We start from the raw sequence: 27,361 nt of genomic DNA, 5'->3' as shown, positions 1-27,361 counted from the left end.
CACTTCACTTCTCTGGGCCTCAGTTCCCTCATCTGTCAAATGGGGATGAAGACTGTGAGCCCTGATCACCTTGTAACCTCCCCACTGCTTAGAACAGTGCTTTGCACGTAGTAAGCGCTTAACAAATGCCATCATTAATGAATTAATTACCATGTGGGACAGGGGCTATGTCCAACCCGATTAGCTTGTAACCACCCCAGCGCTTAGGACAGTGCCTGGCACATAGTAAGCGCTTAACAAATAGCACTATTTATTATTATTCTCATTATTATTATTAGCATACATGATCCCAGCCCTAGAGTGTTTACAAACCAAAAAGTTTACATTTAAAGGTAGCTGAGGGTGATAGGCCCTTCTCAATACGATTGAATGGATGCTTCTCAATCGTATTTATTATTATTATCATTATTATTATTATTATTTATTGGCCCAGAGGAGGTGGAAAAAAACAGTTGCATTGGCCGGGAATCGAACCCGGGTCTCCCGCGTGGGAGGCGAGAATTCTACCACTGAACCACCAATGCCTTCACTTTATGTTTTTGAAAGTGAAATTTCTTATAGAGCTTTTGATGCAAAGGTTTCCTCATGTAAGAACATTAATTCATTCAATTAATTGTATTTATTGAGCGCTTACTGTGTCCAGAGCACTGTACTAAGCGCTTGGGAAGTCCAAGTCGGCAACAAAATGGGGATAAAGACAACCTGATCACCTTGTAACCTCCCCAGCACTTAGAACAGTGCTTGGCACATAGTAAGCGCTTAATAAATGCCATCATCATTATCATTGTTATTATTATTAATAGGAATTAAAGAAGGAAGATGGGTCAGAGATGAGCGTTGTTATGTGGGTGGAATAAGAGAATTTAGGAAAAGGGGGATGTAGCTTAGTGGTAGAGCGCATGCTTCGCATGTATGAGGCCCTGGGTTCAATCCCCGGCACCTCCACTGTTTTTACCCTCTGCCATTAGTTTTAGAACTGAAGAGTTCACTTATAACACGGTTTTATAGAAAATCGGAATTCAGGAAATTAGACAGTGACTCCTTTCAAATGGGTTCTAGTTCACTTATAACACGGTCTTGTAGAAAATCGGAATTCAGGAAATTAGGGCAATGTCTCCTTTCAAGTGGGTTCTAGGTCACTTACAACACGGTTCTGTAGAAAATCGGAATTCAGGGAATTAAGGCAATGTCTCCTTTCAAATGGGTTCTAGGTCACTTATAACACGGTTTGGTAGAATATCGAAATTCAGGAAATTAGGGCAGTGTCTCCTTTCAAATGGGTTCTAGTTCACTTGTAACGTGGTTTTGTAGAAAATCGGAATTCAGGAAATTAGGGCAATGTCTCCTTTCAAATGGGTTCTAGCTCACTTATAACACGGTTTTGTAGAAAATCGGAATTCAGGAAATTAGGGCAATGTCTCCTTTCAAGTGGGTTCTAGTTCACTTATAATGCGGTTTTGTAGAAAATCGGAATTCAGGAAATTAGGCAGTGTCTCCTTTCAAAGGGGTTGTAGGTCACATAACACGGTTTTGTAGAAAATCAGAATTCAGGAAATTAGGGCAATGTCTCCTTTCAAATGGGTTCTAGGTCACTTATAACACGGTTCTGTAGAAAATCGGAATTCAGGAAATTAGGACAACGTCTCCTTTCAAATGGGTTCTAGGTCACATAACACGGTTTTGTAGAAAATCGGAATTCAGGAAATTAGGGCAATGTTTCCTTTCAAGTGGGTTCTAGCTCACTTATAATGTGGTTTTGTAGAAAATTGGAATTCAGGAAATTAGGGCAATGTCTCCTTTCAAGTGGGTTCTAGTTCACTTATAACATGGTTTTACAGAAAATCGGAATTCAGGAAATTAGGGCAATGTCTCCTTTCAAATGGGTTCTAGGTCACATAACACGGTTTTGTAGAAAATCGGAATTCAGGAAATTAGGGCAATGTCTCCTTTCAAGTGGATTCTAGGTCACTTCTAACATGGTTTTGTAGAAAATCAGAATTCAGGAAATTAGGGCAATTTCTCCTTTCAAGTGGGTTCTAGTTCATTTATAACGCGGTTTTGTAGAAAATAGGAATTCAGGAAATTAGGGCAATTGTATTTTTTGAGCGCTTACTGTGTGCAGAACACTAGACTAAGCGCTTGGAAAGGACAGTTCAGCACCAGATAAGAGACAATCCCTGCCCACAACGGACTCATTGTCTAGAAGAGGGGAGACACAACAAAACAAAACAAGTAGACAGGCGTCAGTACCATCAAAATAGATAAATAGAATTAGAGAAATAAACACATCGTTAATAAAATAGAGCAATAAATATGTACAAATATACACAAGTGCTGTGGGGGAGGCGGAGCAGAGGAAAAGGGGGGCTCAGTCTGAGAAGGCCTCCTGGGTTCGGCCCCTCGCTTATTAAATCACCAAGGGAACCTCAGTTTCCTCACCTGTAAAATGGGTGCAGGATTCCTGTTGTCCCTCTCAGATTGTGAGCCCAGCGTGGATCGATGAGAATAATAATGGTATTTGTTAAGCGCGTAGCATGGTGATGATGACGATGGTATTTGTTAAGTGCTTACTCTGTGCGAAGCACTGTTCTAAGCGCTGGGAGAGATACAAGGTCATCAGGTTGGCCCACGTGGGACTCACAGCCAGGCACTGTACTAAACGCTGGATTTTCTTGTCTTGACCCCAATTCTTGTCTTGACCCCAATTCTTCTAGACTGTGAGCCCACTGTTGGGTAGGAACCGTCTCTATATGTTGCCAACTTGTATTCCCAAGCGCTTAGTACAGTGCTCTGCACACTGCAAGCGCTCAATAAATACGATTGATTGATTGATTGATTGACTCCAGGTGAGAGCATAATAAAAATAATGATTGGCGCTCCATACTTGCCGGAATGGGCAAGTCACTTAATTTCTCTGGGCCTCAGTCCCCTCATCTGTAAAATGGGGATGAAGGCTGGGAGCCGCCCGTGGAACAATCTGGTTACCTTGTATCCTCTCCAGCGCTTAGAACAGCGCTTGGCACATAGTAAGCGCTTAACAAATGCCATCATCATCATCAGGAAGAAATCCAGCAGAGGGAAGGGTGATTGTTGGGTGGATTCAGCTGGGAATATTGGGAGTGAAAGGGGGAAGGCTTAGTGGAAGAGGTGGGATTTGAGGAGCGCGTTAAAGGAGAAAAAGGCTGACGTTTGGCTCAGCGGTCGTGAGTTCTAATCCCGCCTCCGCCCCTTGTCAGGTGCGTGACTTTGGGCAAGTCACTTCACTTCTCTGGGCCTCAGTGACGTCGTCTGGAAAATGGGGATGAAGACTGCCAGCCCCACGGGGGACAAGCTGATCACCTTGTATCCACCCCAGCGCTTAGAACAGTGTTTCGCACGTAGTAAGCGCTTAACAAATGCCATCATGATTATTAGAAGAAAGAAAGCAAAAAATAACTCGTCCCTGGGTGGGCTCGAACCACCAACCTTTACGGTTAACAGCCGAACGCGCTAACCGATTGCGCCACAGAGACTTCCCAGCTTTCCAAATTTGGGATTCCCATCCCACAGATTTCCCACTACCCCACATTCCCTGTCGAGGCCAGATTTCATTCATTCAATCCAGTTCATTCCATCCTATTTATTGAGCGCTTACTATGTGCAAAGCACTGTACTAAGCGCTTGGGAAGTACAATTTGGCAACAGGGAGAAACGTCCACCTTCAGAAACCAGCCAAATGGGGGGATAAATGATGATGATAATGATGATGATGACATTTATTAAGCGCTTACTATGCGCAACGCACTGTACTAAGCGCTTGGGAAGTACAATTTGGCAACAGGGAGAAACGTCCACCTTCAGAAACCAGCCCACTGGGGGGATATATGATGATGATGATGATGACATTTATTAAGCGCTTATTATGTGCAAAGCACTGTACTAAGCGCTTGCGAAGTACAATTTGGCAACAGGGAGAAACGTCCACCTTCAGAAACCAGCCAAATGGGGGGATATATGATGATGATGATGATGACATTTATTAAGCGCTTACTATGTGCAAAGCACTGTACTAAGCGCTTGCGAAGTGCAATTTGGCAACAGGGAGAAACGTCCACCTTCAGAAACCAGCCAAATGGGGGGATATATGATGATGATGATGATGGCATTTATTAAGCGCTTACTATGTGCAAAGCACTGTACTAAGCGCTGGGGAAGTACAATTTGGCAACAGGGAGAAACGTCCATCTTCAGAAACCAGCCAAATAGGGGGATATATGATGATGATAATGATGATGATATATATTAAGCGCTTACTATGTGCAAAGCACTGTACTAAGCGCTTGGGAAGTACAATTTGGCAACGGGGAGAAACGTCCATCCTCAGAAACCAGCCAACTGGGGGGATATATGATGATGATAATGATGATGATATTTATTAAGCGCTTACTATGTGCAAAGCACTGTACTAAGCGCTTGCGAAGTACAATTTGGCAACAGGGAGAAACGTCCACCTTCAGAAACCAGCCAAATGTGGGGATATATGATGATGATGATGATAATGATGATATTTATTAAGCGCTTACTATGTGCAAAGCACTGTACTAAGCGCTTGCGAAGTACAATTTGGCAACGGGGAGAAACGTCCACCTTCAGAAACCAGCCAACTGGGGTGATATATGATGATGATGATGATGATGATGATGATGACATTTATTAAGCGCTTACTATGTGCAAAGCACTGTACTAAGCGCTTGGGAAGTACAATTTGGCAACATCTAGAGACGGTCCCTACCCAACAGCGGGCTCACTGTCTAGAAGGGGGAGACAGACAACAAAACAAAACATATTAACAAAAAAATTAGAATAAATATGTACAAATAAAATAGAGTAATAAATATGTTACTATGTTAATAAAGCATATTAACAAAATAAAATAAGTAGAATAAATATGTACAAGTAAAATAAATAAATAGAGTAATAAATATGTACAAACATATATACAGGTGCTGTGGGGCGGGGAAGGAGGTAAGGCGGGGGGATGGGGAGGTATTATAATTATTAATAATAAGATTAATAATAATATTGATAATAATAATATTGTTATTATGATCTTCCCCATAGCTTAATACCGTAGTCGGCACATAGCAAACGATTCAAAATACCATTCAAATTATGATTATTGTGATTGCCCTTTATATTTTTATATTATGTCGCCAACTTGTACTTCCCAAGCGCTTAGTACATTCATTCAATCGTATTTATTGAGCGCTTACTGTGTGCATATATACATATATCCATATAGACAGGTGCTGTGGGGAGGGGAAGGAGGATGGGGAGGGATTATTATTAATGTTATTATTATTATGATGTTCCCCATAGCTTAATACAGTAGTCGGCACATAGTAACCGATTCAACATACCATTCAAATTATGATTATTGTGATTGCCTTTGATATTTTTATATTATGTGGCCAACTTGTACTTCCCAAGCACTTAGTCCAGGGCTGTGCACACAGTAAGCGCTCAATAAATACGATTGAAGGAATGAATATGTTTAGAATGATTTTGAAATCACGAATTGCCCGTCTATCTTTAGTTCTGGAAAAACGTTCCTAGGGATGGGGGCGAATAGGAAGGAATGGGGGCGAATAGGAAGGAATGGGAGATTCCAAAAAATTGGAGAAATCGTAGTCGGCAGGATTCGAACCTGCGCAGGGAAACCCCAATGGATTTCTAGTCCATCGCCTTAACCACTCGGCCACGACTACTACATAAGCACCGCTTCCTCCTCCCCCTCTCAATGATGCTGGCTTCCCTCATTCAATGGTATTTATTGAGCGCCTACTGTGTGCAGAGCACTGGACTAAGCGCTTGGAAAGGACAATTCGGCAACAGAAACAATCTCTGCCCATTCATTCATTTTCACTCATTCATTCAATCGTATTTTTATTGAGCGCTTCCTGAGTGCAGAGCACTGTACTAAGCGCTTGGGAAGTCCAAATTGGCAACATATAGAGACGGTCCTTACCCAACAGTGGGCTCACAGCCTAGAAGGGGGAGACAGACAACAAAACGTATTTACAAAATAAAAGAAATGGAATAAATCTGTACAAATAAAATAAATAAATAGAGTAATAAATCCATACAAACATATATCCAGATATACAGGTGCTGTGGGGAGGGGAAGGAGGATGGGGAGGGATTATTATTAATGTTATTATTATCCTTCTTATGAAGGAGGTAAGGCAGGGAGGATGAGGCTTTGCTAGAATATAATTTCACTCCCTAAATTCAAAATTTCTGGCAGCGGTGGGATTCGAACCCACGCCCCCGCAGAGACTGGAGCCTTAATCCAGCGCCTTAGACCGCTCGGCCACGCTACCGCATCTACCAAAAGTTTTAAGGATTTATGGATATTCATAGGGAATATATAATTCAAGTCGTGTACGACTGGTGAAGATTTGTTATGGATTTGTTATGGATAATAATCACGATGGCATTTGAGTCTGGAAAGAAATCATGAAACGTGCTGATCTAACAGTTGCCCCCCAAATATAAATTGTCAATTCTATGGCGTTTCCAGTGACAATGTATGCAACCGAAAGCTGGGCAGTGAAAAAGGGGGATTGGGATAAATTCTTGGGAAATGTGGTGTTGGAGAAGGCTTTGGCCAATTCCGTGGACTGCCCGAAAAACAAACGAGTGGGTTTGGGAGCCAATTAAGCCAATGTGGTCTTTGGAAGGCCAAAGGACTCGATTTAGATGAGTATATTTTGGACATATAATCAGGAGGACTGATTCTCTGGACAAGACACTAATGCTAGGAAAAGTATTGGAAAAACAAACAAGTGGGTTTGGGAGCCAATTAAGCCAATGTGGTCTTTGGAAGGCCAAAGGACTCGATTTAGATGAGTATATCTTGGACATATAATCAGGAACTCTGATTCTCTGGACAAGACACTAATGCTGGGAAAAGTATTATCCTTTATCTTATATCTTATTTATCCTCCTCCTCTCCTTCCTCTTCTGCTCCTCTCGTTCTCCTGCTGTGCACATAGTAAGTGCTTAATAAATTCCATTATTATTATTATTATTATTATGAGTATATTTTGGACATATAATCAGGAGGACTGATTCTCTGGACAAGACACTAATGCTGGGAAAAATATTGGAAAAACAAACAAGTGGGTATGGGAGCCAATTAAGCCAATGTGGTCTTTGGAAGGCCAAAGGACTCGATTTATATGAGTATATTTTGGACATATAATCAGGAACTCTGATTCTCTGGACAAGACACTAATGCTGGGAAAAGTATATCCTTTATCTTATATCTTATTTATCCTCCTCCCCTCCTTCCTTTTCTGCTCCTCCCGTTTCTTCTGTTCCTCATATTCCTCGTGGACTTCCATCTCTTACTTCCTTATCACCGTTTACTCTTCCATAAATCCCTCCTGCAACAATGCGTGCTCAAAAATCCCTATTAAGCTGCTGTGATGGCCGAGTGGTTAAGGCGTTGGACTCGAAATCCAATGGGGTTTCCCCGCGCAGGTTCGAATCCTGCTCGCAGCGAATTCCTTTTCCATGGATATAAAATATAATTTTCTATGGAATTTATGGAGCTCTCAGACCTTTGCAGTGCAAAGCACTGTACGAAGCACTTGGGAAGTACAAGTTTGCAGCATATAGAGACGGTCCCTACCCAACAGTGGGCTCACAGTCTAGAAGGGGGAGACAGACAACAAAACATATAAACTAAATAGAACAAATATGTACAAGTAAAATAAATAGAGTAATAAATATGTACAAACATATATACAGGTGCTGTTGGCAAAATAACTGGAGATACCGGTAAGTATTATTATTACTTAACAGCCAAGGGGGAGAACTGAGAGGGGAACTCACTTTGAGGCCGACAATGTTATTATTTCACGAATTCCGATTGGATCGACGGTTATTACTGCATTTTCTCCAATAAGAGGGAATAAGGTTTCGATCTATATAAGAAGGTTGGCAAAATAATTGGAGATGGCGGGGATTGAACCCGGGGCCTCATACATGCGAAGCATGCGCTCTACCACTGAGCTACATCCCCCTCTGAAATAGGCGTCCCAAACACTCCACTTCTACCCCAAATAGCTCGTTAGGAGTAGGGATTTTTGGTAGGTCACATAATAATGATGGTATTTGTTAAGCGCTTACTATGGGCCAAGCACTGTCCTGAGCGCTGGGGGACATACAAGGTGATCAGGTTGTCCCACGCAGGGCTCACTGTCTTCATCCCCATTTGACAGATGAGATGACTGAGGCACAGAGAAGTGAAGTGACTTGCCCAAAGTCACACAGCTGATTATTAGCTCCCAAGACCTCTGGCTCCCAAGCCCGGGCTCTTTTCACTAAGGACTGGATCAGATGAGATGAGCATAGTTTGGACGCATAATCAGGAGGACTGATTCTCTGAAGAAGACGCTAATAATGGGAAAATCCAGGGAAAAGGAGGAAAAAAGAGGCAGACCGACAGTTAGATGGACAGAGACCAGAACAACCATAAGGGAAGAACCGTTAGAAAGGTTGCGGATTATCAATTACGTTCTCTATGTCCCCCTTTTAGACTGTGAGCCCACTGTTGGGTAGGGACTGTCTCTATATGTTGCCAATTTGTACTTCCCAAGCGCTTAGTACAGTGCTCTGCACACAGTAAGCGCTCAATAAATACGATTGATGATGATGATGATCAATCAATCAATCAACCAATCGTATTTATTGAGCGCTTACTGTGTGCAGAGCACTGTACTAAGCGGTTGGGAAGTACAATCTGGCAACATATAGAGACAGTCCCTACATCTTCAGTTATCTTTTAGGTCCCAGAGATTGTAGATTCAAATCAATTCATCTCTGGAATTTCTGAGTTTAGGAACATTTCCCCAATTCCCTGAAATTCCTTGAAGTTGTCTATGACGAGGTGGCCGAGTGGTTAAGGCGATGGACTGCTAATCCATTGTGCTCTGCACGCGTGGGTTCGAATCCCACCCTCGTCGGGTGTGTGCTTTATTTTACTTTTTTATTTTATTTGTTTTTGAAAGTAGGGCTCGCAGCCTGTTGCTGACTTAAAACACATTAAAAACAAAAGAAACGTCCCTGGGTGGGCTCAAACCACCAACCTTTCGGTTAACAGCAGAAAGCACTAACCGATTGGGCCTCAAGGACACATACTGAACGCCCCCCTCTGCCATGTTATGTTGGCATGAGGCTCTCCTTGCTTCCCTTCCCCCAGGATTGGCTCGACAACATTGATGTTTCATTCCATTCCTTCATTCCATCGGATGGACTGATTGATTGATTGATGGGTTAGTTATTCTTATTGGGTGCGGAACACTGTACTAAGCGCTTGGGAGAGTACAATACCACAATAAACAGACACATTCCCTGCCCACAACGAGCTGACAGCCCTTTCTCCCCACCTCAATTCTTAGATTCACTCATTCAATCGTATTAGCGCTTAGTCCAGTGCTCTGCACACAGTAAGCGCTCAATAAATACGATTGAATGAATTTATCTTCTAGACTGTGAGCCCACTGTTGGGTAGGGACCGTCTCTCTATGTTGCCAACTTGTACTTCCCAAGCGCTTAGTACAGTGCTCTGCACACAGTAAGCGCTCAATAAATACGATTGATTGATTGTGTGAGGAAAAGGTGCCATGTCTAATTTCCACCCATGTATTCCCCCCGCAGAGCTTTTCAGCGCTTAGAACAGTGCCTGGCACATAGTAGGCGCTTAATAAATACCCTTATTATTATTATTATAGTATGATAGTATAGTATTATCCTAGTAAGCACTTAATAAATACTCGTTTCTGGGGTCCCAGAGATTGTGGATTCAAAACAATTCAACTTTGGAATTACTGAATCTAGGCATGCAGTAAGTGCTCAAGAAATTTCTCAATTACTATTATTAGACCATTATTATTATTATAGTATAGTATTATCCTAGTAAGCACTTAATAAATACTATTATTAGTATTATTATTACAGTGCTCTGCACAATATGAGATGCAGCATGGACTGCTGGATAAAACAAAGGCCTTAGGATGAAATGGACCTGAGTTCTAATTCAGCCTGGAATTGATTTATTCCCTGTATGGTCAGCCTTAACAGTGCCAAGGCATGTGGTAGCGTGGCCGAGCGGTCTAAGGCGCTGGATTAAGGCTCCAGTCTCTTCGGGGGCGTGGGTTCGAATCCCACCGCTGCCAGTTGTTTTTTTGCTCTTCGGTGGTTTTGAACCTCCAGCTTTGGTTATCAAGTGTTAATAATAATAATGATGGTATTTGTTGCACAGTTCTAAGCGCTGGGGGGATACAAGGTGATCAGTTTGTCCCACGTGGGGCTCACAGTCTTCATCCCCATTTTACAGATGGGGGAACTGAGGCCTAGAGAAGTGAAGTGACTTGCCCAAAGTCACCCAGCTGACAATTTGCAGAACAGGAATTTGATTTTATTTTTTATTGAATGGTATTTATTGAGCGCTTACTGTGTGCAGAGCACTGGACTAAGCGCTTGGGAAGTCCAAGTTGGCAACATCTAGAGACGGTCCCTACCCAACAGTGGGCTCACAGTCTAGAAGGGGGAGACAGAGAACAAAACAAAAGATATTAACAAAATAAAATAAAAAATTTTATCACATCGCCTCTGACTCCAAAGCCCGGGCTCTTTCCATCAAGCCACGCTGCTTCTCTAAGGAAAGATTCTTAGCAAATCCTATCGCTCTAGACTGTGAGCCCACTGTTGGGTAGGGACCGTCTCTATATGTTGCCAACTTGTACTTCCCAAGCGCTTAGTACAGTGCTCTGTACACAGTAAGTGCTCAATAAATACGATTGATTGATTGATTTCCCCAGTTCAAGAATTCCATCTCCTATGGCAAAGCGAATTGTACTTTCCAAGCGCTTAGTACAGTGCTCTGCACGCAGTAAACGCTCAATAAATGCGATTGATTGATTGATTTCCCCAGTTCAAGAATTCCATCTCCTATGGCAAAGCGAATTGTACTTTCCAAGCGCTTAGTACAGTGCTCTGCACGCAGTAAACGCTCAATAAATGCGATTGATTGATTGATTTCCCCAGTTCAAGAATTCCATCTCCTATGGCAAAGCGAATTGTACTTTCCAAGCGCTTAGTACAGTGCTCTGCACGCAGTAAACGCTCAATAAATGCGATTGATTGATTGATTTCCCCAGTTCAAGAATTCCATCTCCTATGGCAAAGCGAATTGTACTTTCCAAGCGCTTAGTCCAGTGCTCTGCACACAGTAAGCGCTCAATAAATACGATTGATTGATTGATTCCCCAGTTCAAGAATTCCATCTCCTATGGCAAAGCGAATTGTACTTTCCAAGCGCTTAGTACAGTGCTCTGCACGCAGTAAGCGCTCAATAAATACGATTGATTGATTGATTGATTTCCCCAGTTCAAGAATGCCATCTCCTATGGCAAAGCGAATTGTACTTTCCAAGCGCTTAGTACAGCGCTCTGCACACCGTAAACGCTCAATAAATACAATTAAAGAAATCAAATTGTGTCACCCAATTCTCTTTTAAAAATAATCCCCTCTGACTCTTAAATAACTGAGCATTGGTGGTTCAGTGGTAGAATTCTCGCCTCCCACGCGGGTGACCCGGGTTCGATTCCCGGCCAATGCAGTGTTTTCATTTTAATAAAAAAAAATAATAGATTTATTAAGAGCTTACTGTGTGCCAAGCACTGTTCTAAGATCTGGGAGAGGGGAATACGAGGTGATGAGGTTGTCCCACGTGGGGCTCACAGACTTCATCCCCATTTTACAGACGAGGGAACTGAGGCACAGAGAAATGAAGTTCATTCATTCATTCAGTCGTATTTATTGAGCGCTTACTGTGTGCAGAGCACTGTACTAAGCGCTTGGAAAGTACAAGTTGGCAACATCTAGAGACGGTTCCTACCCAACAACGAGCTCACAGCCTAGAAGGGGGAGACGGACAACAAAATTAAACATGTGGACAGGTGTCAAGTCATCAGAATAAAGTCACACAGCTAACAAGTGGTGGAAGCGGGATTAGAACCCATGACCTCTGGCTCCCAAGCCCGGGTTCTTTCCATTGAGATCGTGGCTGCGTGACTTTGGGCGAGTCACTTTACTTCGCTGGGCCTCAGTGACCTCATCTGTAAAAGGGGGATGAAGACTGTGAGCCCCCCGTGGGACAACCTGATCAACTTGTAACCTCCCCAGCGCTTAGAACAGTGCTTTGCACATAGTAAGCGCTTCATAAATGCCATGATTATTATATTATTCTCTAATCCCCATTTTACAGATCACCTAACTGACGCCCCGACAAGTTAATTGACTTGCCCAAGGTCTCAAAGCAGGCCTTCTAGACGACTGGGAGTCCGTTGTTGGGTAGGGACCGTCACTATATGTCGCCGACTTGTACTTCCCAAGCGCTTAGTACAGTGCTCTGCACACAGCAAATGCTCAATAAATACGATTGAATGAATAGAAGTCCCACAATTTCCCCATTAGCACCTCGATACCACCTATTACGATGGTATTTGTTAGGTGCTTATTATGTGCCAAGCACTGTTCTAAGCGTTGGGGTAGATACAAGTTAAGAAGGTTGGACACAGTCCCTGTCCCACGTGGGGCTCACACTCTTAATTCCCATTTTACAGATGAGGTCACTGAGGCCCAGAGAATAATACTAATGATGATGATGCCATTTTTTAAGCGCTTACTATGTACAAAGCACTTTTCTAAGCGCTGGGAAGGATACAAGGTGATAAGGTGAGGTTGTCCCACGTGGGGTTCACAGTCTTCATCCCCATTTTACAGATGAGGGAACTGAGGCCCAGAGAAGTGAAGTGACTTGCCCAAAGTCACACAGCTGACAATTTCCTCGTTAGCACCACCTAATCACCTCGATAGTCATACACCCCAGTCCCATTGAGGTACATAATAATAATAATGATGGCATTTATTAAGCGCTTACTATGTGCCAAGCACTGTTCTTAGAGCTGGGGTAGATACAAGGTGATCAGGTTGTCCCATGTGGGCCTCACAGTCTTTATCCCCCCATTATACAGATGAGGGAACTGAGGCCCAGAGAAATGAAGTGACTTGTCCAAGGTCACACAGCAGGGAAGTGGGGGAGACGGGATTTCACCCTGATAACGCTGGTGAAATCCCAGCTGCTTGGATGCGAACATCCATGGAGAGGAAGGTGGAGACACCAAACCCCTTTAAATACTTGTTCAAAAATGGATTTCCCGTGAATTATTATTTTTGAGCGTGAGAGGAGCACAACCTGCGCGGGGTTTGTGGATTTCTAGTCCATCGCCTTGACTACCCACAGATGTTGTCTCATCTGTTGCCAATTTGTGCTTTCCAAGTGCTTAGTACAGTGATCTGCACACAGTAAGCGCTCAATAAATACAATTAAATGAATACTGGACATTAATTAAACTCCTTCAGGAATTCCTCCCAGGTACACAGGAACAACACGATAAATATCCAATTAATTCCACTGATCCAAAAAGGAACTACCAGGAGTGGGGCTCGAACCCACGCGGACACACGTCCATTGGATCTTAAGTCCAACGCCTTAACCACTCGGCCATCCTGGTACACTTATGTAGTAGACGCCTATATTTCCTGGATGTGAGGACACAGACTTTTCATTCATTCAATTGTATTTATCTGTTATGATAATAATTAACGATTAATGACTATCGTTATTTATCGTTATCGTGACTTGGTACAGTGCTAAGCGCTTAGTACAGTGCTCTGCACACAGTAAGCGCTCAATAAATACGATTGATTGATTGATTGATTGATTGACTATGGTACTTAAGCACTTACTACGTGCCAAGCACTGTTCTAAGCGCTCGGATAGATACGTAGTAATCACGTTGTCCCACGTGGGGCTCACAATCTTCCTCCCCATTTCCCAGATGAGGCACAGAGAAGTTGAGTGGCTTGCCCAAGGCCACACAGCAGACACTCATGACAATTCAGGTGCACATTCTGTAAATTTAGCTTCCGCCCACGGTATTTTTTAGCCATACACACCCCCGTGGACAAATTTCCCCAGGAATGGCGCCATCGAATAGAAGAGATAAATCGATATAGCTGATTCCCGAACACTGTGTCAAGTAGGGAAGTCTCTGAAAGAGAATCGATTAGGACAAGGTAGCAGTTGCACATGGAACTGTTGCTCGCCAAATCCCAACACATCCTTCCTGGAGGAGGCTCAAATAGATGGCCATTGTATGGAAATTGTCAAACCTCAGCCCTTCTCATCATCCAAGCCCGCCTCCTCCTGCAAGCCTGCCCCGTTTCACTCCCAACATTCCCAGACGGATCCACTTTATTGGATTTTTTTATTCCTGTCCCCTCTATCCGACTATAAAATTAATGTCTTGATCTGGACTGTAATGCTCCTGAATCTCTTTATGCCCCTGTTTTCTGTGTAAGCGCCTGTTGTCTTCTTTGAAGCTCTGAGCAGAGTGCTTTGCACATAGAAATTATTTCATGCATTCTTTCTCCAGGAACTTCCTTTCCCGGGGGAGCAAGAAGAAAGACAGGCTCCAATGTGGCCTTTACACATTCTGAAAATGGATTTCCTGCATTGGCGCCTCTGTGATCAAAAGGAGACCGCTGTGAGCAGGATTTGAACCTACGCGGGGAAATCCCCATTGGATTTCAAGTCCAACGCCTTAACCCCTCGGCCATCACAGCACATGATGCCAACGTTTTGAGAGGGAACTAGAAGAAAAGGGTCATGCAGGAACAACGGAGAAGGAAGAGGAGAAGAATGAGGAAGAGGAAGGGAAAGAGGAGGAGAAGGAAGAGGAAGAGAAAGAGGAGAAGGAAGAAGAGATAGAGGAGGAAGAGGGGAGGAGAAGGAAGAAGAGGAAAAGGAGTAAAACGAGGAGGAGGAAGAGAAGAAGAAGGAAGAAGAGGAAGGGAAAGAGGAGATAGAGGAGAGGAGAAGGAAGAAGAGGAAGGGAAACAGGAGGAGTAAGACGAGGAGAAGGAAGAAGAGGAAGAGAAAAAAAGAGGAGGAGAAGGAAGAAGAGGAAGGGAAAGGGGAGGAGGAGAGAAGGAAGAAGAGGAAGAGAAAGAGGACTAAGAAGAGGAGAAAAAGGAGGAAGACGAAGAGAAGGAAGAAAAGGGAAGGAAGAATAGGAGAGACGGACGAAGAGGAAGAGAAAGAGGAGTAAGAGGAGGCAGAGGAGAAGAAGGAAGAAGAGGAAGAAGAGAAGGAAGATAAGAGAAGGAGGAAGAGAGGAAGAGGAGGAAAAAGAAAGAGGAGTAAGATGAGAAGGAAGAAAAAAGGAGAATGAAGAGGAGTAAGATGAGGAGAAGGAAGAAGAGGAAGGGAAAGAGGAGGAGAAGGAAGAAAGGAGGAAGAGATGAAGAGAAGGAAGAAGAGGAAGAGAAAGAGGACTAAGACCAGGAGGAGGAGGAAGAGGAAGGGAAAGAGGAGGAGGAGGACAGGAGGAGGAGGAAGAGGAAGGGAAAGAGGAGGAGAAGGAAGAAAGGAGGAAGAGAAGAAAAGAAGGAAGAAGAGGAAGGGAAAGATGAGGAGGGAAAGAGGAGGAGAAGGAAGAAAGGAGGAAGAGAAAAAAAGAAGGAAGAAGAGGAAGGGAAAGATGAGGAGGAGGAGAAGGAGGAGAGGAGAAGAAGGAAGAAAAGGAAAGGAAAGAGGAGGAGGAGGAGAAGGAAGAAGAGGAAGGGAAAGAGGAGTAAGACGATGAGTAGCAGGAGGAAGAGAAGAATAAGGGAATGCGGAGGAGAGGAAGAGTAGAAGGAAGAGGGAGAGATAGAGGAGGAGGAAGAGGAGATCGAGGAAGAGAAGAAGGAGCAGAAGGTGGAGAAAGTGCAGTTGGAGGAGGAGAGTGAAGTGGAGGAAGAGAAGGGGAGGAGGAAGAGAAGGAGGAGGAGAAAGAGAAGAAGGCAGAGGTGAAGCCGGAGGGCAGGAGGAGGAGGAGAAAGTATTATAATCAACGTGGGACTTAAGTTGCCACCTAAGGCTCCTTGGAGCCCACCTCCTACTGAGCACCCCATTGCAGCCCTCAGGGCCCTGGGCCTCCTCCTCTACCTTTCATTCATTCATTCCATCGGATTGATTGAGCGCTTACTGTGTGCAGAGCACTGTACTAAGCCCTTGGAAAGTACAAGTCGGGGACACATAGATCCGGTCCCTACCCAACAACAAGCTCACAATCTAGAAGGGGGAGACAGACACTAAAACAAAACATGTAGACAGGTGTCAAGTCGTCAGAACAAATGGAATTAAAGCTAAATGCACATCGTTAGTAAAATAGAGTAGTAACTATGTACAAGGAAAAGAAATAGAGTCATAAATCTGTACAAAAATATATGTACAGGTGCTGTGGGGAGGGGAAGGAGTGGGGAGGAGGAGAGGAAAAAGGGGGCTCAGTGTGGGAAGGCCTCCTGGAGGAGGTGAGCTCTCAGTAGGGCTTTGAAGGGAGAAAGAGAGCCAGCTTGGAGATGTGCTGCAGCAGCGTGGATTAGTGGCAGGAGCCCGGCCTTGGGAGTCAGAGGTCGTGGGTTCTAATTCCGCCTCTGCCACTTGTCAGCTGGGTGACCTTGGGGAAGTCACTTCACTTTTCTGGGCCTCAGTGACCTCATCTGTCAAATGGAGGTGAAGACTGTGAGCCCTGGTATCTCCCCCAGAACGGTGCCTGGCACAGAGTAAGCGCTTAACGAACACCGTAATTATTTACAAGCGCTTAGTACAGTGCCCTGAACACAGTAAGCGCTCAATAAATACGATTGAATGAGTGAATGAAGTAAGCGCTCAATAAATACGATTGAATGGGTGAATGAATGAAATAAGCGCTCAATAAATCCAACTGAATGAAAGGAAAGTTCTTTAAAAATATTTCCTTTGGATTTGGAAGAAGACAAGCATTGGTGGTTCAGTGGTAGAATTCTCGCCTCCCACGCGGGTGACCCGCGTTCGATTCCCGGCCAATGCATTATTCCCTGTTTTTCCTCTCCCCCTGAGACATAATGGAAAATCTTCTACAGTCCCTCATAAATAACAATTATTATGGCCACGGAGATGATGGCGGTCATTCATTCATTCCATCGTATTTATTGAGCGCTTACTGTGTGCAGAGCACTGGACTAAGCGCTTGGGAAGTACAAATCAGCAACAGAGACAAACCCTGCCCACAGAGGGCTTCCAGTCTAGAAGGGGGGAGACAGACATCAAAATGGTATTGCTTTCATGCTTACTATTGGCACTCTACTGGTTTTATTTTCGTTACTGTTTTTCTAATCCGTTTTAACTGAAAACTAACGTCGCGACTTAGTAGTATTCAAAATGGCATTGCTCTCATGATTACTATTGGCATCCTACTGGCTTTTTTAATAGCATTTATTAAGCGCTTACTATGTGCAAAGCACTGTTCTAAGCGCTGGGGGGGATACAAGGTGATCAGGTTGTCCCACGTGGGGCTCCCAGTCTTCATCCCCATTTTCCAGATGAGGTCACTGAGGCTCAGAGAAGTTAAGTGACTTGCCCAAGGTCTCCCAGCAGACAGGTGGCGGAGTCGGGATTTGAACCCATGTGTTTCTGGGGATAGAAACCAGCAGCAGGAGAGATTTCCCCCCCTAAATTCATGCATTCATTCGATCAGTCGTATTTATTGAGCGCTTACTGTGTGCAGAGCACTGTACTAGGCGCTTGGGAGGTACAAATCGGCAACATCTAGAGACAATCCAACATAGGGAGCCAACAACAGCCTCACAGTCTAGAAGGGGGAGACAGACAACAAAACAAAGAGAGGAGACCTCCCTTTTGTCTGCTGTGTGACCTTGACCAAGTCACTTCTGTGTGCCTCAGTGACCTCATCTGTAAAATGGGGATTGAGACTGTGAGCCGCACGGGGGACAGGGACTTGGGCCCACCCCAGCGCTTAGTACAGGGCCTGGCTCATAATAAGTGCTTAACAAATATCCTAATTATTGTTCTGTCCCTTGTCCTGACAGAAATCTCGGATTCCAAGTGGAATTTCCAGGAATTTGATCCAAGACACCGACTCCTTAGGAAATAAAATTCCTCGTCCCTGGGTGGGCTCGAACCACCAACCTTTCGGTTAACAGCCGAACGCGCTAACCGATTGCGCCACAGAGACATGAATTCCTACTTTTAATTTTCCTCTTGCGGCCTTACATTCCCCCCACTTCATTCCTACTTTTATTTCATTTATTTATTGATTCATTCATGCAATCGTATTTATTGAGCGCTTACTTTGTGCATGGCACTGGACTAAGCGCTTGGAAAGTACAATTCGGCACTAAAGAGAGACAATCCCTGCCCACAACGGGCTCACAGTCTAGAAAAGACTTGCTTTTTTTGCTAAAGTAGAGCGCTTATTGTGTGCAAAGCACTATACTAAGCGCTTGGAAAGTACAATTCAGCAATAAAGAGAGACAATCCCTGCCCACAACGGGCTCACAGTCTAGAAAAGACTTGCTTTTTTAGCTAAAGTAGAGCGCTTATTGTGTGCACAGCACTATACTAAGCGCTTGGAAAGTACAATTCACCCGTCGAGAATGACAATCCCTGCCCACACTGGGCTGAGAGTCTAGAACAATAATAATAACAATGGTGGTATTTCTTAAGCGCGTACTATGTGTCAAACACTGTTCTAAGCGCTGGGGTGATAATAATAAAATATTATTGTGAGTTTTATAGGCTGTTGTTGGACAGGGATTGTCTCCATCTGTACTTGGGTACAATTACAACGCTTAGTCCAGTGCTCTGCACACAGTAAGCGCTCAATAAATAGGAGAAAAAGGAGATCGCTGCGAGCAGGATTCGAACCTGCGCGGGGAAACCCCATTGGATTTCGAGTCCAACGCCTTAACCACTCGGCCATCACAGCACCTGAATAAAGTAATCTAAGTGATAGATAATGGAAATATTTTTCAGAATGGGAGGAAAAATATCTATTAATCAATCAATTAATCGTATTTATTGAGCTCTTACTGTGTGCAGAGCTCTGTACTAAGCGCTTGGGAAGTCCAACTTGGCAACGTATAGAAACAGTCCCTACCCAACAGTGGGCTCACAGTCTAGGAGGAGGAGACAGACAACAAAACAAAACATTTTAACAAAATAAAATAAATAGGATATGTACAAGTAAAATAAATAATAATAATAGTAATAATAATGGTATTTGTTAACCTCCCCAGCGCTTAGAACGGTGCTTTGCACATTGTAAGCGCTTAATAAATGCCATCATTATTATTATTAGTATTCAAATCCTGACTCCGCCACTTGTCAGCTGGGTGACTTTGGGCAAGTCACTTCACTTCTCTGGGCCTCAGTTCCCTCATCTGGAAAATGGGGATTAAAGACCGCGAACCCCCCGTGGGACAACCTGATCGCCTTGTATCTACCCCCCAGCGCTTAGAACAGTGCTTGGCACATAGTAAGCGCTTAACAAATGCCATCATTATTATTATCTTCTAGACTGTGAGCCCGCTGTTGGGTAGGGATCGTCTCTGTATGTTGCCATCCTGTACTTCCCAAGCGCTTAGTACAGTGCTCTGCACATAGTAAGCGCTCAATAAATACGACTGAATGAATGAAAGTCACTTCACTTCTCTGGGCCTCAGTTCCCTCATCTGGAAAATGGGGATGAAGACCGGGAGCCCCCCGTGGGACAGCCTGATCACCTTGTAACCTCCCCAGCGCTTAGAACAGGGCTTTGCACATAATAATAATGATGGCATTTGTTAAGCGCTTACTATGTGCAGAGCACTGTACTAAGCGCTGGATAGTAAGCGCTTAATAAATGCCATTATTAGCAATAATAATAATTAGTAATAATAATAATGGCATTTGTTAAGCGCTTACTATGTGCAAAGCACTGTTCTAAGCGCTGGGGAGGTTACAAGGTGATCAGGTTGTCCCACGTGGGACTCACAGTCTTCATCCCCATTTTATAGATGAGGGAACTGAGGCACAGAGAAGTCAAGAGACTTGCCCAAAGTCACACAGCCGACAACTGGGCCTCAGTTCCCTGGTTTTACAATGGGGATTGACACTGTGAGCCCCACGTGGGGCAGCAGGGATTGTGTCCAACCCGATTTGCTTGTGTCCATCCCAGCGCTTAGTACAGTGCCCGGCACATAGTAGGCACTTAACAAGTACCATAACTATGATTCTTCTTATTAATTAAGTCAGAGAACAGGAAGCCAAACTGCTTCATCATTTATTTATTTTATTTTGTTAGTATGTTTGGTTTTGTCTCCCCCTTTTAGACTGTGAGCCCACTGTTGGGTAGGGACTGTCTCTATGTGTTGCCAATTTGTACTTCCCAAGCGCTTAGTACAGTGCTCTGCACATAGTAAGCGCTCAATAAATACGATTGATTGATTGATTGATTGATTGATTGATTGATTCATCAATCAGACAGTATTTCAAGGAGGCCTTTCAGTGGAGCCCGGATAGCTCAGTCGGTAGAGCATCAGACTTTTAATCTGAGGGTCCCGGGTTCAAGTCCCTGTGCGGGCGATGAGCTATTTTATTTACTGTTCCCGATACAAGACTCTGAGCATAATAATAATGGCATTTATTAAGCGCTTACTACGTGCAAAGCACTGTTCTAAGCACTGGGGAGGTTACAGGTGAACAGGTTGTCGCAGGCGGGCCCAATCTTAATCCCCATTTTACAGATGAGGGAACCGAGGCCCAGAGAAGTGAAGTGCCTTGCCCAAAGTCACCCAGCTGACAAGTGGCGGAGCCGGGATTTGAACCCAAGACCTCTGACTCCAAAACCCGGGCTCTTTCCACTGAGCCACGCTGCTTCTCTTATAATTTATATGCTATCTTATATATTCATTTAAAAATATTTAAATATACATATGTAAATATTTATATGTTATGCGACCATACCAATGATATTATAGATTTGTCTCAAAATATGTCAGTCAGTGGCGGAGGCGGGATTTGAACCCAAGACCTCTGCCTCCAAAGCCCGCGCTCTTTCCCAGTCTTCACCCCCATTTTCCAGAGGAGGGAACTGAGGCCCAGAGAAGTGAAGTGACTTGCCCAAAGTCACACACCTGATAAGTGGGGGAGCGGGATTAATAATAATAATAATAATGGCATTTATTAAGCACTTACTATGTGCAAAGCACTGTTCTAAGCGCTGGGGAGGTTACAAAGTGATCAGGTTGTCCCACGGGGGGCTCCCAGTCTTCATCCCCATTTTACAGATGAGGTCACCGAGGCCCAGAGAAGTGAAGTGACTCGCCCAAAGTCACACAGCTGACAGTTGGCGGAGTCGGGATTTGAACCCACGACTTCTGACCACAAGCCCGGGCTCTTTCCACTGAGCCCACGCTGCTTCTGAAATGAATGGGGCAGTTTCTCGCCACCGTCTATTTCCAGTGCTGAGAACAGTACTTGGCGCCTAGGAAGCGCTTAACAAATACCATTATTATCATTATTATTATTTAATAAACTCTTTAAATTCAAAGCCTTCAGGCCAAGGAAGCAAAAATGAGTGGAGATGCCGGGGATTGAACCCGGGGCCTCATACATGCGAAGCATGCGCTCTACCACTGAGCTACATCCCCTACTTGGCTAATCATTTTCTTCCAAAAATAAAATAACTCAATGTCCACGTTATGTCAATTATTCATTCAATCGGATTTAATAATAATAATAATAATGGCATTTATTAAGCGCTTCCTATATGCAAAGCACTGTTCTAAGCGCTGGGGAGGTTACAAGGTGATCAGGTTGTCCCACGGGTGGTGGTTCACAGTCTTAATCCCCTTTTTACAGATGAGCCAACTGAGGCACGGAGAAGTGAAGTGACTTGCCCAAAGTCACCCAGCTGACAAGTGGCGGAGCGGGGATTTGAACCCATGACCTGTGACTCCAAAGCCTGGGCTCTTTCCACTGAGCCACGCTGCTTCCTTAATACTAATAATGATAATAATAATAATGATGATGGTGGTGGTATTTATTAAGCGCTTACTATGTGCAAAGCTCTGTTCTAATTTATTGAGCGCTTCCTGTGTGCGGAGCACTGTCCTAAGCGCTTGGAAAATACAATTCAGCCACAAAGAGAGACAATCTCCCCCATCTAGACTGTGAGCCCACTGTTGGGTAGGGACCGTCTCTAGATGTTGCCAACTTGGACTTCCCAAGCGCTTAGTACAGTGCTCTGCACACAGGAAGCGCTCAATAAATACGGTTGAATGAATGAATGAATCCCTGCCCACAATGGGCTCACAGTCTACAAGGGGGCGGGGGGAGACATTCATGCATTCATTCATTCATTTAATTGTACTGATTGAGCGCTTACTGTGTGCAGAGCACTGTGCTCAGCATAAAACAATGTTTTGCAATCAAGCAATCAATCAATCGTATTTATTGAGCGCTTACTGTGTGCAGAGCACTGTACTACGCGCTTGGGAAGTACAAGCTGGCAACATATAGAGACAGTCCCTACCCAACAGTGGGCTCACATAGTGAGCGCTTAACAAATGCTGTTACTATTATAATTATTAGAGAATAATAATAAATTATTATAAATAATAATTTATAAAATATATTATTATATAATAAAATTCTTATTGATAATATGTAAAATTAATATAATAAAATGATGGTATTTGTTAAGCGCTTACTATGTGCAAAGCACTGTTCTAAGCACTGGGGAGGTTACAAGGTGATCAGGTTGTCCCATGGGGGGCTCACAGTTTTAATCCCCATTTTACAGATGAGGTCACTGAGGCACAGAGGAGTTAAGTGACAGCGTGGCTCAATGGAGAGAGCCCGGGCTTTGGAGTCAGAGGGCCTGGTTTATTATTATTGAGGGACTGTAATACATATTCCATTATGTTCCCGTGGGTGTGGAAAAAAAATTCCAACCGCATTGGCCGGGAATCGAACCCGGGTCTCCCGCGTGGGAGGCGAGAATTCTACCACTGAACCACCAATGCCCCCACAATTTTTTTCTCTTCCACAATTTCCACATCGTTCTCCAGTTGGGAAGTATTTTGGCCTACCTCCTGGAGCCCTATTCATTCATTCGTCCAATGGTATTTATTGAGCGCTTTCTGCGTGCAGAGCACTGTACTAAGCGCTGGGAAAGTACAAGCACATTGGAAGCAATCATAATGATAATTGGGGTATTTGTTAAGCGCTTACTATGTGCCAAGCACTCTTCTAAGCGCTGGGGGAGATACAGGATAATCAGGCTGTCCCCCATGGAGCGCACAGTCTTCATCCCCATTTCACAGAAGAGGTCACTGAAGCACAGAGAAGTGAAGTGACTTGCCCAAAGTCACACCGTAGACAAGTAATAATAATAATAATAATAATAATAATAATAATAATGGCATTTTTAAGAGCATACACAAGTAGTTATTGAGTGCTCACCCTTTTACCAAGGACTTGGTATTACATTATCTAATATTAACATCATCTTGTCGGTTGGGAATGATTATTATTGAGGGACTGTAATACATTTTCCATTACGTTTCGTTGGGTGTGGAAAAAAAAAATCCAGCTGCACTGGCCGGGACACAAGTAGTTATTGAGAGCTCACTGTGCGCTCACCATTTTACCAAGGACTTGGTATTACACTATATAGTATACTAGACAACATTAACATCATCTTGTCGGTTGGGAATGGTTATTATTGAGGGAATGTAATACATTTTCCATTACGTTTCGTTGGGTGTGGAAAAAAAATTCCAGCTGCATTGGCCGGGAATTGAACCCGGCTCTCCCGCGTGGGAGGCGAGAATTCTACCACTGAACCACCAATGCCCCTACATCCTTTTCCTCTTCCACAATTTCCACATCGTTTTCCAATTGGGAAGTGTTTTGGCCTACTTCAATCAATCAATTAATCAATCGTATTTATTGAGCGCTTACTGTGCTTAGAGCACTGTACTAAGCACGTGGGAAGTCCAAGTTGGCAACATCTAGAGACAGTCCCTACCCCACAGTGGGCTCACAGTCTAGAAGGGGGGAGACGGAGAACAAAACCAAACATATTAACAAAATAAAATATATTAACAAAATAAAATACAATAAAATTAATAGAATAGATATGTACAAGTAAAATAAATAAATTGAGTAATAAATAAGTATAAACATGTATACATATATACAGGTGCTATGGGGAAGGGAAGGAGGTAAGGCGGGGGGATGAAGAGGGGGAGTACTATTCATTCATTCAATGGCATTTATTCAGGGCTTACTGCGTGCACAGCACTGTACTAAGCGCTGGGGAAGTACAAGTATATTGTAAGTAATAATAATGATAATTGTGGTATTTGTTAAGCACTTACCATGTGCCAAGCATTGGGGGAGATACAGGATAATCAGGTTGTCCCCCATGGAGCTCACAGTCTTCATCCCCATTTGACAGAAGAGGTCACTGAAGCATAGAGGAGTGAAGTGACTTGCCCAAAGTCACACAGTAGACAAGTAATAATAATAATAACAATAATAATAATAATAATGGCCTTTGTTAAGAGCTTACACAAGTAGTTATTGAGTGCTCACCATTTCACCAAGGACTTGGTATTACACTATATAGTATACTAGATAACATTAACAACATCCTGTCGGTTGGGAATGGTTATTATTGAGGGAATGTAATACATTTTCCATTACGTTTCGTTGGATGTGGAAGAAAATTCCAGCTGCATTGGCCGGGAATCGAACCCGGGTCTCCCGTGTGGGAGGCGAGAATTCTACCACTGAACCACCAATGCCCCCACACGTTTTCTCTCTTCCACAGTTTCCACATCGTTTTCCAGTTGGGAAGCGTTTTGGCCTAATTCCTGGAGTCCTATTCATTCATTTGTTCAGTGCTATTTATTGAGGGCTCACTGCGTGCAGAGCACTGTACTAAGCGCTGGGGAAGTACAAGTACATTGTAAGTAATAATAATAATAATAATAATTGTGGTATTTGTTAAGCACTTACTATGTGCCAAGCACTGGGGGAGAGACTGTGAGCCCACTGTTGGGTAGGGACTGTCTCTATATGTTGCCAACTTGGACTTCCCAATTGCTTAGTACAGTGCTCTGCACACAGTAAGCGCTCAATAAATACGACTGATTGATTGATTGATTGATTGATAATCAGGTTGTCCCCCATGGAGCTCACAGTCTTCATCCCCATTTGACAGAAGAGGTCACTGAAGCACAGAGAAGTGAAGTGACTTGCCCAAGGTCACACAGTAGACAAGTAATAATAATAATAATAATAATAATAATAATAATAATGGCATTTGTTAAGAGCTTACACAAGTAGCTATTGAGTGCTCACTGTGCGCTCACCATTTTACCAAGGACTTGTATTACACTATATAGTATACTAGATAACATTAACAACATCCTGTCGGTTGGGAATGATTATTATTGAGGGAATGCAATACATTTTCCATTACATTTCGTTGGGTGTGGAAAAGTAAATTCCAGCTGCATTGGCCGGGAATCGAACCCGGGTCTCCCGCGTGGGAGGCGAGAATTCTACCACTGAACCACCAATGCCCCCACATCTTCTTCCTCTTCCACAATTTCCACATCGTTTTCCATTTGGGAAGCGTTTTGGCCTACTTGCAGGATTCATTCATTCGTTCAATGGTATTTTATTCTAGGGCTGGAGGGTCCCACTGTGGAGGGGAGCTAGGAAACGGAGAGTCAATAATAATAATAATAATAATAATAATAACGGCATTTAGTAAGCGCTTACTATGTGCAAAGCACTGTACTAAGCGCTGGGGAGGCTACAAAATAATCAGGTTGTCCCACGGGAGGCTGTCTTCATCCCCATTTTCCAGATGAGGGAACTGAGGCCCAGAGAAGTGAAGTGACTTGCCCAAAGTCACCCAGCTGACAATTGGCGGAGCCGGGATTCGAACCCGTGACCTCTGACTCCAAAGCCCGGGCTCTTTCCACTATGACTTCCCAGGCGCTTAGTCCAGTGCTCTGCACACAGTAAGAGCTCAATAAATCTGATTGAATGAATGAATGAATCTCCATTTTACAGATGTGGGAACTGAGGCCTAGAGAAGTGAAGTGACTCGCCCAAAGTCACACAACTGACAATTGGCAGAGCCGGAACTTGAACCCATGCTCTCTGACTCATTCATTCATTCCTTCAATCGTATTTATTGAGCGCTTACTGTGTGCAGACCACTGGACTAAGCGCTTGGGAAGTACAAGTTGGCAACATACAGAGACGGGCCCTACCCCACAGCGGGCTCACAGTCTAGAAGGGGGAGACAGACAAGAAGACAAAACATATTAACAAAATAAAATAAATAGAGTAAATATGTACAAATAAAATAGAGTAATGAATACGTACACATTCATTCAATCGTATTTATTGAGCGCTTACTGTGTGCAGAGCACTGTACGAAGCGCTTGGGAAGTCCAAGTTGGCAACATCTAAAGGCGGTCCCTACCCAACAGCGGGCCCACAGTCTAGAAGGGGGAGACAGACAAGACAAAACTTTTTAACAAAATAAAATAAATAGAATATGTACAAATAAAATAAATAGAGTAATAAATACGTACATTCATTCATTCAATCGTATTTATTGAGCGCTTCCTTTGTGCAGAGCACTGGACTAAGCGCTTGGGAAGTCCAAGTTGGCAACTCATAGAGACGGTCCCTACCCAACAACGGGCTCACAGTCTAAAAGGGGGAGACAGACAACAAAACCAAACATATTAACACAAAATAAATAGAATAAATATGTACAAATAAAATAAATAAAGAGTAATACATACGTACATTCATTCATTCAATCGTATTTATTGAGCGCTTCCTGTGTGCAGAGCACTGGACTAAGCGCTTGGGAAGTCCAAGTTGGCAACTTATAGAGACGGTCCCTACCCAACATATTAACCAACAGTCTAAAAGGGGGAGACAGACAACAAAACCAAACATATTAACCAAATAAAATAAATAGGTACAAATAAAATAAATAAGTAGACTCCAAAGCCCGGGCTCTTTCCACTGAGCCACGCTGCTTCTCCTTGGCTAGGGACTGTCAATCAATCAATCAATCAATCGTATTTATTGAGCGCTTCCTGTGTGCAGAGCACTGTACTAAGCGCTTGGGAAGTCCAAGTTGGCAACATAGAGAGACAGTCCCTACCCCACAGTGGGCTCACAGTCTAGAAGGGGGAGACAGAGAACAAAACCAAACATACTCACAAAATAAAATCAATAGAATAGATATGTACAAGTAAAATAAATAAATAGAGTAATAAATATGTACAAACGTATATACATTTGTCTCTTTTTGTCCTCTCCCAAGCG

The 27,361-nt window shown here is 43.5% G+C and overlaps 21 non-coding genes across 21 annotated transcripts; 7 read left to right on the top strand and 14 right to left on the bottom strand.

The window, feature by feature from the left end:
* Positions 1–453: 453 nt before the first annotated feature.
* Positions 454–524, bottom strand: TRNAG-CCC. The gene has a single exon. It is a non-coding gene; the product is annotated as a tRNA-Gly (tRNA).
* Positions 525–873: 349 nt separating this feature from the next.
* TRNAA-CGC lies at positions 874–945 on the top strand. Its single transcript has one exon. It is a non-coding gene; the product is annotated as a tRNA-Ala (tRNA).
* A 2,492-nt stretch (positions 946–3,437) lies between these two features.
* TRNAN-GUU lies at positions 3,438–3,512 on the bottom strand. The gene has a single exon. It is a non-coding gene; the product is annotated as a tRNA-Asn (tRNA).
* A 2,153-nt stretch (positions 3,513–5,665) lies between these two features.
* TRNAS-AGA lies at positions 5,666–5,747 on the bottom strand. Its single transcript has one exon. It is a non-coding gene; the product is annotated as a tRNA-Ser (tRNA).
* A 533-nt stretch (positions 5,748–6,280) lies between these two features.
* Positions 6,281–6,362, bottom strand: TRNAL-AAG. The gene has a single exon. It is a non-coding gene; the product is annotated as a tRNA-Leu (tRNA).
* A 1,104-nt stretch (positions 6,363–7,466) lies between these two features.
* Positions 7,467–7,548, top strand: TRNAS-CGA. Its single transcript has one exon. It is a non-coding gene; the product is annotated as a tRNA-Ser (tRNA).
* Positions 7,549–7,999: 451 nt separating this feature from the next.
* Positions 8,000–8,071, bottom strand: TRNAA-CGC. Its single transcript has one exon. It is a non-coding gene; the product is annotated as a tRNA-Ala (tRNA).
* Positions 8,072–8,932: 861 nt separating this feature from the next.
* TRNAS-GCU lies at positions 8,933–9,014 on the top strand. Its single transcript has one exon. It is a non-coding gene; the product is annotated as a tRNA-Ser (tRNA).
* A 1,130-nt stretch (positions 9,015–10,144) lies between these two features.
* Positions 10,145–10,226, top strand: TRNAL-AAG. The gene has a single exon. It is a non-coding gene; the product is annotated as a tRNA-Leu (tRNA).
* A 1,374-nt stretch (positions 10,227–11,600) lies between these two features.
* On the top strand, positions 11,601–11,671 carry TRNAG-CCC. The gene has a single exon. It is a non-coding gene; the product is annotated as a tRNA-Gly (tRNA).
* Positions 11,672–13,545: 1,874 nt separating this feature from the next.
* Positions 13,546–13,628, bottom strand: TRNAL-UAA. The gene has a single exon. It is a non-coding gene; the product is annotated as a tRNA-Leu (tRNA).
* Positions 13,629–14,659: 1,031 nt separating this feature from the next.
* Positions 14,660–14,742, bottom strand: TRNAS-UGA. The gene has a single exon. It is a non-coding gene; the product is annotated as a tRNA-Ser (tRNA).
* A 2,199-nt stretch (positions 14,743–16,941) lies between these two features.
* TRNAG-CCC lies at positions 16,942–17,012 on the top strand. The gene has a single exon. It is a non-coding gene; the product is annotated as a tRNA-Gly (tRNA).
* A 1,090-nt stretch (positions 17,013–18,102) lies between these two features.
* TRNAN-GUU lies at positions 18,103–18,176 on the bottom strand. Its single transcript has one exon. It is a non-coding gene; the product is annotated as a tRNA-Asn (tRNA).
* A 671-nt stretch (positions 18,177–18,847) lies between these two features.
* On the bottom strand, positions 18,848–18,929 carry TRNAS-CGA. The gene has a single exon. It is a non-coding gene; the product is annotated as a tRNA-Ser (tRNA).
* A 1,564-nt stretch (positions 18,930–20,493) lies between these two features.
* Positions 20,494–20,566, top strand: TRNAK-UUU. The gene has a single exon. It is a non-coding gene; the product is annotated as a tRNA-Lys (tRNA).
* A 995-nt stretch (positions 20,567–21,561) lies between these two features.
* On the bottom strand, positions 21,562–21,633 carry TRNAA-CGC. Its single transcript has one exon. It is a non-coding gene; the product is annotated as a tRNA-Ala (tRNA).
* A 1,306-nt stretch (positions 21,634–22,939) lies between these two features.
* Positions 22,940–23,010, bottom strand: TRNAG-CCC. Its single transcript has one exon. It is a non-coding gene; the product is annotated as a tRNA-Gly (tRNA).
* A 761-nt stretch (positions 23,011–23,771) lies between these two features.
* On the bottom strand, positions 23,772–23,842 carry TRNAG-CCC. The gene has a single exon. It is a non-coding gene; the product is annotated as a tRNA-Gly (tRNA).
* An 885-nt stretch (positions 23,843–24,727) lies between these two features.
* Positions 24,728–24,798, bottom strand: TRNAG-CCC. The gene has a single exon. It is a non-coding gene; the product is annotated as a tRNA-Gly (tRNA).
* Positions 24,799–25,510: 712 nt separating this feature from the next.
* Positions 25,511–25,581, bottom strand: TRNAG-CCC. The gene has a single exon. It is a non-coding gene; the product is annotated as a tRNA-Gly (tRNA).
* Positions 25,582–27,361: the final 1,780 nt, after the last annotated feature.

The sequence above is a fragment of the Tachyglossus aculeatus genome, unplaced genomic scaffold (genome assembly GCF_015852505.1).
Source record: "Tachyglossus aculeatus isolate mTacAcu1 unplaced genomic scaffold, mTacAcu1.pri scaffold_101_arrow_ctg1, whole genome shotgun sequence".
Classification (NCBI taxonomy): domain Eukaryota; kingdom Metazoa; phylum Chordata; class Mammalia; order Monotremata; family Tachyglossidae; genus Tachyglossus; species Tachyglossus aculeatus.
Note: the sequence above shows the minus strand (reverse complement) of the source record. Positions and strands in the feature narration are given on the sequence as shown.